The sequence below is a fragment of the Cricetulus griseus genome, chromosome 3 (assembly GCF_003668045.3).
Source record: "Cricetulus griseus strain 17A/GY chromosome 3, alternate assembly CriGri-PICRH-1.0, whole genome shotgun sequence".
Lineage (NCBI taxonomy): Eukaryota > Metazoa > Chordata > Mammalia > Rodentia > Cricetidae > Cricetulus > Cricetulus griseus.
Genome location: NC_048596.1, coordinates 222,808,872 through 222,824,910, shown reverse-complemented (window position 1 = coordinate 222,824,910; position 16,039 = coordinate 222,808,872). Strand labels below are relative to the sequence as shown.

Genomic DNA, 16,039 nt, shown 5'->3' with positions numbered 1-16,039 from the left:
CTGACTGCTTGCTTTGAGACAGGGTTTTGTGTAGTCTAAACCACTCTTGAACTCACTACATAACTGAGAATGACCTCAAACTCCTTATCCTTCTGTCTCCAGTCCCAAGTCGCAGGATAAGAGGTGTGTACACACACCTGGTTAATGTGGTGCTGAGGATGGAGTTTAGGGCCTCATGCATACAAGGCAGTCCCTGCACCAACTGAGCTACATCTCCAACCCAGAACTGTTTTAAAGTTTTGTTTGCTGGGGATTAAGCCTAGGGCCTCATGCACACCAAGCATAATCTACCAATGAACTACTCTCCTTGTTCCCAGAATCCCTTTAAAGAATCCCTTGTCACATCCCTGTGACTTCCTGATATCTCCTGGAGGCCAGGCACAGTTTTCCATTGTTATGTGGTAGTTGTGCCCTATGAAAACTCTCACTTTAGTTCGGCTGCCAGCAGGTTCTGGGGGAGTGCATGGAGATCCGTTGGTAACTGGTCTTGGTAAGGATTTTAGTTGTGTACAGTAGGAGCCCTGCCTTTCTCCAGTTAGTCTAGCTTTTCAGCATGCATTGGTAATGGGATAATTACACAAGGACTGAAAAAATAACTCATTAGCTGTGATTGAAGTGGCCCCACGTCCGTGAGGGTTACCACATAATAACAGGTATGACGAGGGACGCGGTTCCCTGGGTGAGCATAACTGCTGGATTTCAAGCCACAGCATGCTGCTGGAACACTGGAGGACATGGAAGAGAAACATGCTTCCTCCACCAGACCCCTTATAGATAGATAAATAGCAAATGTTATTTGGGCCTAGGAGACAACACTAGCATGGTCTTTCCTTGGAAAAGATGTAACATGATGTTTTGAGAGGGGTTATTCATGGGCAAGGAGATTTTGCTTACATCTTGAAAGTAGGGATTCAGGTTTTAATTATGAAATTATTAAGTTTAAAAGTTTATATTAGTCACTTTTCTCCTAGTACTAAAATACCTGACAGAAGCAACTTAAGGGTATATTTGGGCTAATGGTTTGAGGGGTTGCAAACAGTCATGGTGACAGGAGATTGAGGCAGCTGGTCACACATTGTGTCCATAAGCATCGAGGAGAGAGAGGGGGGGGAGAGGGAGAAGGAGAGGAGAGAGAGAGAGAGAGAGAGAGAGAGAGAGAGAGAGAGAGAGAGAGAGAGAGAGAGATGCTGTGTTCAGCTTATTTTCCCCACACTCTTCTCTCTCTGGATCTCAGCCCACGGGATGATGCTGCCCACAGACAGGGTGATCCTCCTCTACAATTAAAACACTCTGGGAGCACCCTCACAGACACATCTAGAGGTGTGTCCTCGGATCTGGAGAGAGGAATTAGCAGTTATGAGCACTTACTGCTCTTATAGTGGACCGTGTTTGATTCCCAACTCACAACTATTTGTAACTCCAGTTCTAGGGAGTCAATGCCCTCTTCTGACCTCTGCAGACACCAGACACACACACACATATACTCAGGTAAAACACCCACACATGTGAAGTAAAAGTAAGTAAATCTTAAAAAAAAAATCAGAGGCATCTCCTAGGTGACTTCAGACCCAGTCAAGCTGACAATGAGGACTCGACATCTCGAGACACCCCTCTAGTTTATGAAGTATATTGTTATGAATTTTACTTTTTGTATGGAGATTTAAGGTATCCTTTTGCCTTTACCACCAAGGGCTATTTGTTTCCCGTGTTTTCCACTCATTAAAAGTTTTTAAGTTAGTGCTGGGCTTGGTGGCACATACCTTTAATCCTAGCAGGAAGGAAGCAGAGGCAAGTGAATCTCTCTGAGTTTGAGGCCACCCTGATCTACAGAGCAAGTTCCAGGACAGCCAAGGCTGCTGCACAGAGAAACTCTGTCTCAAAAAACAAAAAACAAGAAGAAAAAAATTAAGTTATCATACAAAATACTGGGTTTCATTATGACATTTCATGCATATATGTTAATTTTATCTTGGTCATAGTCACCCCCCTATTACTCTTTCTGGCTCTCCTATTCTTTCTTGTTTTCTGGCTCTCCTATTCTTTCAGTTTATTGAATAGCTGCCCTTCTGCTTGTCTGTCTGTCTGTCTGTCTGTCTGTATGTATGTATGTATGTATGTATGTGCATCTATCCATCCATCCATCCATCCATCCATCCATCCATCCATCCATCCATCCATCCGTCCGTCTATCTGGTTAAATGTAGATTCAGCATAGGAGAACAAGCAGTATTTTGTTTTTCTTCCCTTTTCCTCTTCTCTCTCTCTCTCTCTGTCTCTCTGTCTCTCTGTCTCTCTGTCTCTCTGTCTCTCTCTCTCTCTCTCTCTCTCTCTCTCTCTCTCTCTCTCTCCTTTCCGTTCCTTTCCTTTTATCTCTTCCTCCCTTTTTATAGTCCCCCTTCTGGTTAAAAATCTAGTCCTCCTCCTGGTTAAAAATCTGGTCCTCCTTCTGGTTAAAAATTGGGAATGCTTCACAAATTTGCAGGGGCCATGCTAATCTCTGTTGTTCCAATTTTAGTATTTGTGCTACGGAATCAAGTGCACAGTTGTTTTAAAGACACAGAAAAATGGAGGCAATTGGACCATGTCTACTGTCTTCTCTGGACTTCTAGGATCTGAGTTGTTTCCTTGTGCACTGTCCACAGCTCAAATCTAATATGATGAGCAACTGCTTAGCTGTGTCATAAGGGAAGGTCCTTTAAATTGAACTTTATGGCAGATAAATTCTGTTGCCCTGGTGTTTTGTGATTTGTTACCAGGTATCCAGACTGTCCAGTCACACAGCACCTCCAGAGTGTCAATGGTGAAAAATGCTGTCCTCTGTTATCCAGATGGGAGCAGCTGGACATGATGAGTGTGTGTCTTGGGTTCAGACAACAGTAGCGTTTCTCTTCAGGATTATTCAGACCACTGTGAATGCTTTTGCCTGGATAATTTGGTTATTATTGGGTGGATTCCTGTGGTGCCAAAAATCCAAGAAAATACCTTGAGTGGGTGGGTATTTGAGTGAGAAAGTATTTGCTGGTACTCAGATGGCTTTTGGTGCCTGTCCAGGGTGCCCACCATTGTCGCTTACAGTGTCTTGTTCTGTTAGGTTCAGTGTCTCCCAGATGGTTGGCATGTGTCTTTCAGGGACAGATGTACCCTCTTTACTTCTTCGTCCTCCAGACTCTTCCTGCAGCGTGCACCTTCAAGCCTCTGTGAGAACTGCTTTCTGCAGTGTAGCGACCATCACCCAATCCAGGGCTCACTTGAGTAATGGTGTTTACAAGTGATTCCTCATCCACATTTTCCATCCAGACCCCTCTTCCTGAGCTATAACCCTTCTGTGCAGGCTCCCTGCATATCTTTAGGTAACCATGCCAATGTTATCTCAAAGGGATCCCTTCATCCTTGGCTTCCTCTCACCTAACCTCCATCTCTGAATGGCCCTGACAGTGTCCTCCAGTTGCCCAAGTCTGAAATCGAGTAAATATTTTGGCTCCTCCCTATTATCTTTCTTTTTTAAAACAAAATAATTATTTTAATTTTAATTATATGTTTATGTGTTTCTTTGTATGAGTATGTGCACATGAGTATAGGAACCTACAGAAGCCAGAGGCATTGGATTGCCCCGAAGCTGCAGTTACAGATGGTTGTGAATCGCCTGCGGGTACTAGAAACTGAACTCAGCAGTGTGTGTTCGTTCCCACTGAGCCCCTCCCATCTCTTCCGCTTCTCTTTCATTTCTAATCACACTCTCAAATGTAATTGATGCTGTTTCTCAAATGTCTCTTTAAGCCTCTGGAATGTATCTACCAATGGCCCCCACATTCCTGGTCTCCACTCTCACCCAGCAAGAGCCAGCCTCTCTCTTGGTTGCACATCCTGTTTTGGTGCTGCTCTGGTTTGCTTTCCGGGATCAATCGTCCTTGGTCTGCCAGAAGGCAGCGAGGACTTCCATTTCCTATGAAGTTTCAACTGCTTATGTCGTTGGTAGAATAGCCCTATGTTGTGTTTGTCAAATCCATGCTAGCTAAGTGTGCACTTACTGAGCTACATCCTTGCTCTGATATCTTATTTTTCGTCGATGGTCTTGGAGATTGAAGTCATGACTCTCTGCATGTTAAACAAGCCCTGAGTTTTATCTGTAGCTCCTAATTTTTTGAGGAAAGCTTTTTCTAAGGCCAGACTCCATAGATAGCCCAGGCTAGCTTTGATTTCATGATGCTCCTGCCTCAGTATCTGAAGTACCATGAATATAGATAGATACATCACTTTTAAACATGTCCCAGTTGCAGGTTGAGTAGACCTAATCTGAAGATCCAAAATCTGAAATGCTCCAAATTCTCAGACTTTTGGGGTGCTGACATAACACTACAAAATTCCATACCTGACCTCATATGACATGTCGAAGTTAAAATACAGGCACATTCTATAAGATTGCCTTCTGCCCAGGAGGTATGTGACACATGCATGAATTTCATGGTTAGACTTTAGTTCCACCCCCAAGGTACATGAAAGATTCCAATAGCTGAAAAATACCTGCAATTTGAAAAACTTCTATTCCCAAACATTTCTGCTAAGAGAGTCTCTCAACCTATATCTGGTTTCTACTAATGAGTGTTTTAATGATGTCTCAGTTCACCCCAACTTCTAGATTACGTCTTCCCTGCTATGCTGAGCCACTAGAGCAGGGTTGTGGTTTTTATTTGTCATCCTTAACACTTGTATATATTGGTTCATCTTTTCAGTCTGACTCTCCCTCTGTTCTTCCTGGGTGTGGTGTGTGTGTGTGTGTGTGTGTGTGTGTGTGTGTGTGTGTGTGTGTGTGTGTGTGTGTGGTGGGGGATAGATGAGAATATGTGTAGCAGATGCTTATACTTGTGTGTGCATGCCTGTGGAGGGCAGAGGTTGATGTTGAATGTCTTCCTTATGGCTCAGCTGCCTTATTTCCTGAGGCAGGGTCTCTTAGTAAACCAGAAGCACATTAATCTGCCCCCCCCGTGGACTTGCCAATGAGCTTCAGGGTTCCCCCCTGTCTCTGCCCAGCCCACCACTGAGGTTACAGATGGGAGTGCCTGGGATCCAAGCTCAGGTTCTCATGCTTGCATGACATTCACTTTACAGAGTGTACCATGTCCCCAGCCCCACACCTTTAACTTCATTCCATCCAGAAACCTGCTTTCTTTCCCAGCGCTAGGTAAGGCTCCCTTCCCCCATGGTCTCCCAGCACCTATACTCAGCTCTGTGTGCCTTTTACTCATTGCTAATTCCCTGCTCGTTTCATGACCCAACTAGATTCTAATCTGAAGATAAACACAATGTCTTGGTCACTGGGATCTGAGGTTAATTTAGTGCCTTTGGAATCTTAGATGCTGGATAAAGATTTATTGGACAAACAGAGGAATGTATAAAGACATTGTGGTATATATACACAATGGGACTATAAAATCTTCATTCTGCTATTAAATAATTCCACTGTGATCATTCCAGCAAGCAGCCCAATGCCAGGTATACGTCACCTTTTTAACATCAGCCAACTTTAACCGGTCCTGGTATTATTTTACTATTTTCTCTAACACACTGTTCATGACCAGCTATTACTTGAGCACTGTAATGGATTCTCTTTAATAAAACATCTTCAAAGCACAGCATAGTTAGACCTGATGTGGAATCAAGCCTGGCATCAGGAAAGCATATCCCTTTGCTGAGGACTTTCCCGTTGAGGCTGCTGGGTGCTCACTGTGGAGGTTTTCTGAGGACAACTTTGAGTGTCTGGAGGAAAATGCACTATTACTGACAGGCCAGATGAAGACCTGGTGGAGGAACTGATGACAGTGGCATGGGTAAGTGTTATGGTTCAATCTGAAATGTCTCCTATCTGCTCATATTTTGAACATGTATTTCCTAGATAGTTGCACTGTTTTGGGAGGTTATAGAACCTTCAGAAGGTTTTTGCCTGGTTGTCAAAAGTTGGTCACTTGGGCTTGGCCTTTGAACTTGATAGCCTGTCCCAGGTTCCTGAAATTCTCTGCTTCCTGACCTGTAGTGACATGAAGAGCCCCTACCATATATGCTCAGGCTGTCATGGAATGAACTACTCCACTGTGCTTTCCCCTACTATGATGGGCTGCCAGCCTTCGAAACAGCCGAAACTAATCTGCCCATAAGTTGTTGTGCCAGGTGTTTTGCTACAGCAATGCAAAAAAACATTGAACACAATAAGTTAGAGGAACTGATAGTTATTCAGCTGCTCAAAGGCTAGAACCATCTCTAGGCCCAAGGGCTCAGGAGAGGAAACTGGTAAGGCCTCTAGTGAGACAGAATGATTTCCAGAGGGAACTAGTGTAGGGACAGGTGTTGCTGGACCAATGCAGTGAAGCAAAGAACATTCAGGGAGGCCATCTCCTCTTTCTTCCTTGTTCACTGCCCTTCAGAAACTCTCCCATTGGCTGTCTCAAAGCCAGAGACTGTAAAGGCAGCACAATGCCTTCTGCCCCTCTTGATCTCCCAAGACTGAAGGTGGAAGACAGAGCTAAGAGGGTGGAGATTAACCAGTATGGTATCCCGTTAGTATGCATAATTAATATGATGCATACAGATTGTGTCAGTTAAAAATGAATTTCAAAAAATAAAGATGATGTGGGTCATCTCTACTTTTGTCTCTCCTATACTATAGGAGACATTCCATCCTATTTGCTTTCATTTAACTTCTTTTTTTATTACCTTCTGAATTCTCTTACTTCATTTTTTTGCCCAGCATAATGATGAAGACACACGTATTCTCTGTCTTGCAGTTATCTCTTAGACAGAAGTCAGTAGTTGGTATAATCAAAGGAAACTCGAATGATTTCAGGCAGGACCCACCCTTTGGGGATCTGTGACTGTTTGGATGGTTAATCTTCATTGTCAACCAACTAGATTTAGAATCACCACATACTCTGGATATAGCCATGACAGTTTATCCAGAGAGATTTGAATAAGGAGGGAGGCCCCATCTTGAGTGTGGGCAGTGCTTTCCATCTCATGAGTCTGGGGTTAAATAAAGAAGAACTAAGAAGAAAGTGAGCTGAATAGCTTTCCCCTCTATTTGCCTTCTGACTGCAGACACAGTGTGACCAGCTGCCTCACACTCCTGTTGCCCTGCATTTGCCACAATAATGGACTATAGATGGAAGTTTCTGTCCTGGCCAGTCCTGCAACTGTTTAGTTCCAAATAAATACACAGGGGTTTATATTAATTATAAACTGTGTGGCCAATGGCTCAGGCTTCTTATTGTCTAGCTCTCTCTTACTTATTAACCAATTTTTTTATTAATCTGTGTATCTCCACATCATCTTGACTTATTGGTGATGCCTGGCCTCTTGCTTCCTCAGCAGCTAAATGGAGTCTCCCTGACTCTACCTAATACCTTTCTCTATCCCTGTTTGGATTTCCTGCCTACTTATCCATTGGCTGAAACAGCTTTACTCATCAACCAATAAAAGAAACACACATTCACAGCATACAGAAGGACATGTCCCATCAATGAACTGTACCTTCAAAACCATGAGCCAACATAAACCTTTGATTCATTAAGCTCTGTTTGGCAGGTACCTTAACATAACAAGAGAAGTAACCAATGTGGCAGCATTGATCTTGGCACTCTCCATGGAAAGAGAAAACACTCAGCTAAGCAGTGTGGTTAGTATGGGCCTGGAGGAATGTCATCTCTCAGGATGACAAGTTATGCCAGGGTGCTTAACTTCCTGCTGGCAGGCATGCTTATGTGGAGCAAGTTAGCACCATACTGTTTGGTTTTTGAGCTAGAAAGGGATCAATGCCTTCCATATCTAGATTCTACTAAATGAGAGTAAGTTATGGGCCACATGCAATGGTCTGAGCATGGAGTGGTATGTTCCCTGTTTAGCCAATGAGGAAACTGGAGCACAAGGGCATCTTAGACTGTAAATGACCCTATACTTCCTCATAGGTGCTGGCCCCAGACTCCACATCCCAAGGACCAGATGGCTCTTTACAAACTCCTTGGGATGTTTCTGAGTAGGAGCTTTGATGTAAACATATGATAAACAATTTAAAAAATATATTTTTTTAAATCTCTGAAGGAATACTTTAGATTAGTTGAATTTTCTTATGTTTTAAAAATTTATACTCACTCCACATTGTTCTTATTGCATTATGATTGAAGTTGAGAAAGGAAGAAAGATTAAAATAATAAGGCAAAATGTTAGATGGAGTTTTGCGGGAGAGTTAGGCAGCACACATCACACCTCTACATATGGTCCCTGGAGCCCGGGGCTGTTCACATCTGTGCTCTGACTCCTGCTGATTGAAGGCAGAGGTGGAAACAGATCCTCTTGCCTGCTTTACTGTGTGAGAGGCTGCTCTGTTGCCAGAAGGGAGCCAGGGCATGCAAGTAGGCCTGGGGGAGAGGGAGGCAGAATCTGACGTGATGCAATGAAGAGAAGCAGGGCTCGGTGGGATAGGAGAGAGGTATGTTGTCACAATTCTTCATGAGAATTGGGTAAGCACTACCAAAAGGTAACGAATGGCCCCCTCACTTCTTCCAGTGTTCACTAGTGCTAGGTAAAATCAGGTGTAGTCCTTCAGAGTGTCTGCGTGACCACCAGGGAGCTGGTATGGGATCGGGCAGGCCAGACAAGCCTGCTACTTTCCGCTTTGTGGGACTGGGGACATCCATCATCAGCCTTAATAAGGTCTCTCTTCTTGTCCCAGTGACCAAGTCTGACTTTTTCCCTCTTTGCTCTTTTCCTCAAGGGATTCCCTGGGAAAGCTAGAAGGGATGGCCGTGGGCCAACTTCTTTATATTCTTAAGATTTACAACCTCCTCACTTTCCACACAGGATTTGAGGACGTTTTGGCAATCTCTGCTGGCTCCTGCCTGTGTTCCTCTGACATCATCATCCTGTGACTTCCCTTTCACTTGTGCCCTGGAGTTTCAAGTTGGGTCGTACTTGGGAAAGACAATCAAGAAGGCCTGACCATGTCTCAGGTCAAATGCACTATGCCATGTTTAGTTCTGGTGTTATACCTCAGGAAGTAGGACCCAGACAATTCTGGATTCTGTGGGCTCTGTGAAGATGGTGGCAAATGTTTCCTTAGAAGCCTCTTTGTCTTTGTCTTTGGTAGTGCTAATGGTGAGTGAGTGTCCCACAGAAATGGAGTCTAAACCCTTCGATTTGCCACACATAGGTGACTCCAAGGCTCAATTGTCTGCTGTCTGTTTGTATGTTTCCGACAAATCCATCTGAGGGTCACCCTGAAATAAAGCTTGTTGCTTTCCTTCCCTAATGGGAAGTAGAATGAATGATTTAAAAAAAGGACTTTAGGGTTCTAGCACTTGCCTCCTTCATCCCCTGAGGACTTTCCATTATCTAGTTTCCTGGCCTCTCATCATTTATGTTCCACCTTTCTTAGTCTGGCTCATGTTTGCTTTTCTCTTGAAGCCCAATCCCTCCTGGCTCCTCCCAAAGTGCTGCAGGCTTAGTGATGGGAGCTGTAACACAGCCAGGGAGACCCTGAGGGAGAGTCTGCATGGTTCATGGAACAGAGGAAATGCACACAGCTCATTAGTTGGCCTATATGCATTCTGGACAGAGGGCTCGCCTGTCGCATTGGCATGGAAAAACCAGGGAAGCACACAGCAGGTACTGAGTTAGCTTTCAGTCCAGCCCACCTCATGGCCCCAGTCTTTGTGTTGATCTAGAGATCAGGGCATCGTAGAGACCAGGGACTTCTAGCTTAAAGCCTTTCTTATTTTATCTACTTCTATGCCTCCCTTTTCGTGGTGATAGGTTGGTACACCACACCAGTACCTCCTTTCCTGCAGGCTATCAGACATCATTACCAGGACTGGGTTATTTTTCATTCTGTCCCTCCCCTCATTTCTTGCTCCAGGAACATGGTAAATTTATCTTCAGACTGAAGGGTTTGATATTTTTAAGTACTTGCTTTTTCAAACAACAGGCTTGAGTCTTTTGTACGTCTTCTCCTCCTCAATTGGTTAATTTTGTCAACAAGAGAGAGATCAAATGAGGTTGGGGAAGCAGGAGCTGACAGCAAGTGGAATTTTGGAGCAGGTGTTTAGAATTTCCCAGGACCAGGAGCACATTATTAGTGTTTTATGTGATTGTCTGGAAAAGCTAGTGTGTGCTTTGTGTTCACTAAATGAGGACAACAGAGAAGAGGGGAAACAAGAGCATAGATTAAAAGTGCATTTACAGCCTCATAGCAATGACCTCTTCCCAAACAGCACATGCTTGGGCCTTGTTTCTTGGCCTCTCTCAGCTCTGTGTCTTCTAGGGGAGTCTGTTTGGTGAACATTCACCTTAGATTGCTTTTGGTTAGAATCCTATTTTGGTTTCATTTGCATTGCTCTGATGTAAGGACCTCACAGAAAAGACCTGAGGGAGGAAAGACTTACCTCAGAGCATGGTTTAGAAGTTTCAGTCTTCAGTTGTGTGGTCCTGAGCTCTCCCTTGAACAGCATACCCTGACAGTAGGAGCGTGTGGTTGGAGGACAGCCATTCATATAGACTTCAAACCAGAAACTGTGACATACTGTAGTGTATGTGGGACTTGGGATCAGGCACATCTTTGGCTTATGACCTGAGGCTCTTTGCTCAGCCTTCTGGAATCTTCATTTGCATACAGAATGTTTCAGAGTTTGCTGTATCATGTAGAAGAGTCTGCCTTCCAACCTGCCATGTGGGAATCCTACGGATAGCCACTGATTTAACCATCAGGAGCCAGGTTTATGTCTAATTGGTACTGTGATATAAGAAGGGTCCTAGGCCAATCTTTCAGTTAGCAATGGATGTCCATTACTGACCTAGAATTAGCATGCATTGGGTTACTTCCTGGAGATTCTTAAGATTAAGGGACTATGTTGTGATAAATCTTTCCGCCAAAAGCCGCCCGAACCCTACCACCACATGGGCGGTCTCCAACAGCCTGAGTTCTGCCCGCCACGTGGATAGACAAAATATACACAGACTTATATTAGGTACAAATGCTGCTTGGCCAATGACTAGGATTCTCATCTGTTAGCTCAGTCTTATTATCATTAATCTATATGTTTTATAAGACTTATCTTATCGGACACCTTCCATTGGCATCCTCCCTTGCCGGTGGATCATATCACTCCACTGGAGGAAGAGCGGAGGGGAAAAAGGGACCACTTCCTGTTTGTCCTTGCTTAAATATGAGTCTCCTTGCTATGTCACCTCCTACCTGGATCACCACTTCTCTACTACATTTCCCAGAGTCCTCTTTGATTCCTAGCCCCGTCTAACTTGCTGCCTCATTGGCCAAACAGTACTTTATTCAACAATCAATAAGATGAACATACACAGTACAATCCCCATCAGGACTATGCTAGCAAGCCTGCATCCCCAATTGAAAAGTTAAAGCAGTGATTGAGCTGTTTTTAAGCTTATTAAATAACACTGTGAAGTCAGTGTCCTGTGTGCAAGTTGTGTTCCAAAAGCTCGGCATTAGCCTAGACACCTTACTTGTTTCTGGCCTATGCTGGGAGTTCTGAGGCTTGAAGGATGCTGATGGTGAATTTAGAAGAGACTGGGCTGGTTATGACCCATGATTCCAGTATGAGGCTGATCCTGTGAGAAAGGGAGGAGTTGGGGGAAGAAGAGGCCCAGGAGGCAGAGCACATCACAGATTGTACCCCAATAAGGAGCTGTGCCAGCATGCATCAAATGATGTCTCAAGGATGCTGGGCATGGGTTCTTTCACAGCAGGTTATTTATTCAGCCACACTGACTAAAATTCCAGGCTCCCAGAAGGGAAGCAGGTGCTCGGCATAAGCCATATAGTTCGCCTGAATGGCTTAGGCAGTGTGAGTCACTCTTTTCAGTTAGGGTAGTGGGAACCCTTCCAAACACCAAGCTTTCGGGTGCTAGGAAAGGAGTAATAAGATTTGGCTATGCTGCTTAAACCAACCTTGCAATCTTCCCACGTCAGTCTCTGGGGCAGCTAGGATGACAGAGCAAGCAAACTTTTCAAAGCATGGCACCAAGCCTGCTATGCTAACTCTATAGCATATCCAGTCTGTGTCAAGCTTAGCTAAGAGTGACTCAGGTGGCTGAAGTCATTGGTTCTTTCTGAGCCTTGATCACCATGCTGTTAGTGTTTGACTATTGATTCCCTGTTCTGCCATAGAGAAGAACCACATGATAAGCCTTTCTTTGTATACCTTATGCACCTCTGAATCTTTATGTCACATAAGTAGGTATATCACCTCATTTGTTCTTTGTCCTGATGAAATTACTCATGCAGATATGGTCTTCTCTGAAGAAAAAGTAAGGAAACACAGTTCCCCCAGGCTTTTCATTCAATTACTTTCTCAAGAAACTTCTGGAACCCTTTGATTTTGAAGCATTTCATCACTTAGGGTTCTTGGGCATGCCTTTATCATGAAGTCATATTCTGGTCCTTCCTGCGACTTTCTATTTGTTTACTGTTTAGAATTTCAACATTTCAGTATGATATTTTAAAATGTGTTCAAAATATACATTTTCTAGTTATTACTGACTCTATACCTAGGAGTCATGGGTATGTTTTTGGTGCTGTCTCTGATTCACTTTGGGACTTAGATGTCTCACCAGAGTTGCTGAAGTTGGAGGCTTTGTAGGAGAGATAGGCTAACGTTGCCCTCCATAGAGGTGTCTTTCATCTTTCCTCCCTGCCTTGCCCCATTCGACTTCACAGTTAATAATTGTGATTTGGGCATTGGAGAGATGGTTCAGTGGTCTCCCTGACTGCTCTTGCAGAGGATCCGAGTTCAATTCTAAGCACCCACATGGCAGCTCACAACTGTTTATAACTTCAGTTCCAGGAGATCTGACACTCTCTTTTGGCCTCTCTGAGTACCAGGCACTCATGTGGTATACATACATAGATGCAGACAAGACACTCATACACATAAGATATAAAAATAAGTAATTCTTTAAAAAGTAAGCTTGATTTTATTGAAACAACAATAAGAAGCAAGTGCCTTGCCTTTGGATGCTGTGCAAACTGCACTCTTGGATCACATTATATTACTTTTATCCTTTAGAAAAATGCAGTATTGATGTTTGACCCAGCTTTCTGTGGATCTCCAATACTGAATCCTTCTAGATTCTGTTTCCATTTTCTCCTTGTAGTAGTTAACCTGAGGCATACATGGGAAGACTCCCAGGGTTAGAACAGACACTGGGCACTGGGCACTGTCACCTGTGACCCACAGGGGCTCTTCTTCTATACATCAGTGCCCAGGCTATCTGAGGACTCTGCTCTCCACAGTACAGGCTGAAATCATTTTTATTTTCCACAACTCATCTTTGAAGTCATTTTGTCAGTTGCTTTCCGCAGTTCGAAAGGCTGTGTGCACTGGAGAGACCTGGACAGTTTTTGTTGTGGTTTAATATTTATTGACAGCTGCAGACTCCAGGTGCCTTTATTGACTAGAGGCCAGGCAGTGAGAGCTGCCTGTCTTCAATGCATTTTTTTTGGTCTGTACATCCTTTTTTGTTTGCAGGAGGCTTATTTCATTCATGGAACTGAAGAGCCTAAGTTCATATGGCTAAAATGTGTCTTTTCTTTGTTTATTACTTTACATTTCTCTGCTCTGGGGCCTGGCAGTGTAAAGTACCCAGCAGTTTGACTTTTATGTTTCCTTCTCCCTTGCTAGTTAGCATGGCTAGTGAGAAGCCTGCTGACTGGATTACCCACTGCAGAGATGTGCTTCAGCGTGGAGTGCCCCTGAACTTGACCTTTCCTGGAGTCCTGAGTGGCCGCCAAGATTGACTTCTTTTTTTATTGCATCTTAGTCTGGGGATTTAAAAACAATACACACACACACACACACACACACACACACACACACAATGGGAGACAATGTAGTATTGTTTGAAATTTATCTTCCTTTCTCACAGCAGATTCTACTTATTTATTTGTTTGTTTATTTATTTATGGCAGTGCTAAGGATTGGACCCAAAGCTCCTCATAAAAGATACATTTTAATTATGTCATAATTATGAAATAGTAGGTCCATCTCCTCCTGTTTCCACTTTGTGTTAGTTTTTTTAGACTTATTTTTGGGATCTGTCTAATTTGGTTTGACCAAGCCAAACTCTTTTTTACCTCCAATCTAAATGTGACTTTTCTGTGTATATTCTGTTCTATATTCAAATATGACAATTAAAACCTGCAATGAGCTAGAAGTACTAGGCATGTCCATTTTACTGGTCTGCGTAACATACAATAGTACAATAGATTGGATGGTGTATAAAATGAACTTCCTTACACAAAAGTAGAAAGTATACAACACTTTTTTTGTGGTGGGGCAGTATCTCTCTATGTAGCCCTGGCTGTCCTGTAACTCACTATGTAGAACAGGCTGGCCTCGATCTCAGAGAGATCAACCTGCCTCTGCCTCCTAAGTACTGGGATTAAAGCTGTGTGTCACCAAACCCAGCCATCTTTAAAGTTATGAAAGAGAATTTTTTATGGCATGAAATCCACTAGCAATAATTCCTTAGGTCTTATTAAAGCATTATAATGAAACAAACACAATAAAATGTGAACCATCGACTCCAAGAATTACTCATCTTTAGTAGTAATTTTCTTTTCATGTGTGTGTGTTTGTATGTATATGAAACCTACAAGTATATGCAGAGGGGCATGCAGCTGTGCATGCATACGGGGCAGAGGTCAACGTGGAGTGTCCTCCTCTATTGCTTTCTACCTTACTTTTCCAGAGAAGGTCTGTCACTGAATCTGGAGGCCACTGATTGGCTAGACCAGCTGGCCTGGGAGCCCCTGTAATCCTTCTGTCTCCACTTTCCAGCGCTGGAATGGTAGATGCACCGTCTCTGCTTTTTATATGGGTGCTGAGGATCTGAACTCAGTTCTTTGTCCTTGCACACAGAGACTGTACTGATGGAGTAATCTCCCTAGCCCAGTAATTTGCTTTTCTTAATACTTTGATTGATGAAGAACAAGATCAAACCCAAGATAGGCTACTAATTGGTAATTTATTAAGAAGATATACTCACACAAGGAGCCAGTAACCAGATTTGGCACTCTGAGAAGTCCGGTCCGAGGTGCTTCCAAAACCTGGACTGAACCCCAAGAGAGAGCAAGCACCTCCTGTCCTCTCTCTTTATCCTACCCCTCTACGTACCTGTGACCATGTCCAAATGGGTGTGGTCAGTGGTACAAGTATCCAGGGTCTCTCCCTACATTTGATTTCTCTCAAAATTATACAAATGCTTTTTTCCTAGTAATGCTTAATTTCAGACAGACTTACAAAGCACTTCCATTCATTGTCACTATTTTTAGCTTTTACCTCAAACCTTAAAAACTTATTCTACAATTTTCATCATCTAAAATTTTTCTAATGATTTTATTCTTAAAAAAACTTTTATTCTTCTCTCATACATTACATTATAACCACAGTTTTCCCCATCCGCTCCTCCAAGTCCATCCTCCATGCCCCCCATCAACTCTTCTTCTGGTTCCCTTAATTAAAAAAAGAAAAAGAAAAAAAGGAAGAGCAGGACTTAACATGGCCTAACAAGACACAAGATAAAAGACTGGGCACAAACCCTCATATCACTGCTGGATGAGGGAACCTAGAAGCAAGACAAGGGTCCCAAGCATAGGCAGTAGAGTTGCCACCACCCGCCACTCCCAATGTTGGGAGTTCCACAAGAACACCAAACTGCACAGCCACTAGTTATGTTCAGAGCACCTAGCTCATACCCATAAGGGTCCAGGTTTGTTGCTCCAGTCTCTGTGAGCCCTTGTGAGCCCTGGTTGGTTAATTCAGTGGTCTGTGTTCCCATGGTACCCTCGACCCCTCTGTCTCCTACAATCTTTTCTTCCCTTCTTTGGGTTTCCCCTGTCTCCACCTAGAGTTTGGCTTTGGGTCTCTGCAACTGTTTCCATCGATTGCTGGATGACAACCCTCTGATGACAGATGAGCAAGGCACAGATCTGTGACTGTAACAGAATATCATTAGGAATAATTTCACT

General features: G+C 43.5%; 1 protein-coding gene and 1 pseudogene across 3 annotated transcripts in view; one reads left to right on the top strand and one right to left on the bottom strand.

Moving 5' to 3' along the window:
- Window positions 1-16,039, top strand: part of Camk1d (calcium/calmodulin dependent protein kinase ID) — a 395,032-nt gene that overhangs the window by 59,984 nt on the left and 319,009 nt on the right. The gene's annotated exons all lie outside the window — the stretch shown is intronic.
- Window positions 2,453-2,541, bottom strand: LOC113834653 (annotated as a pseudogene).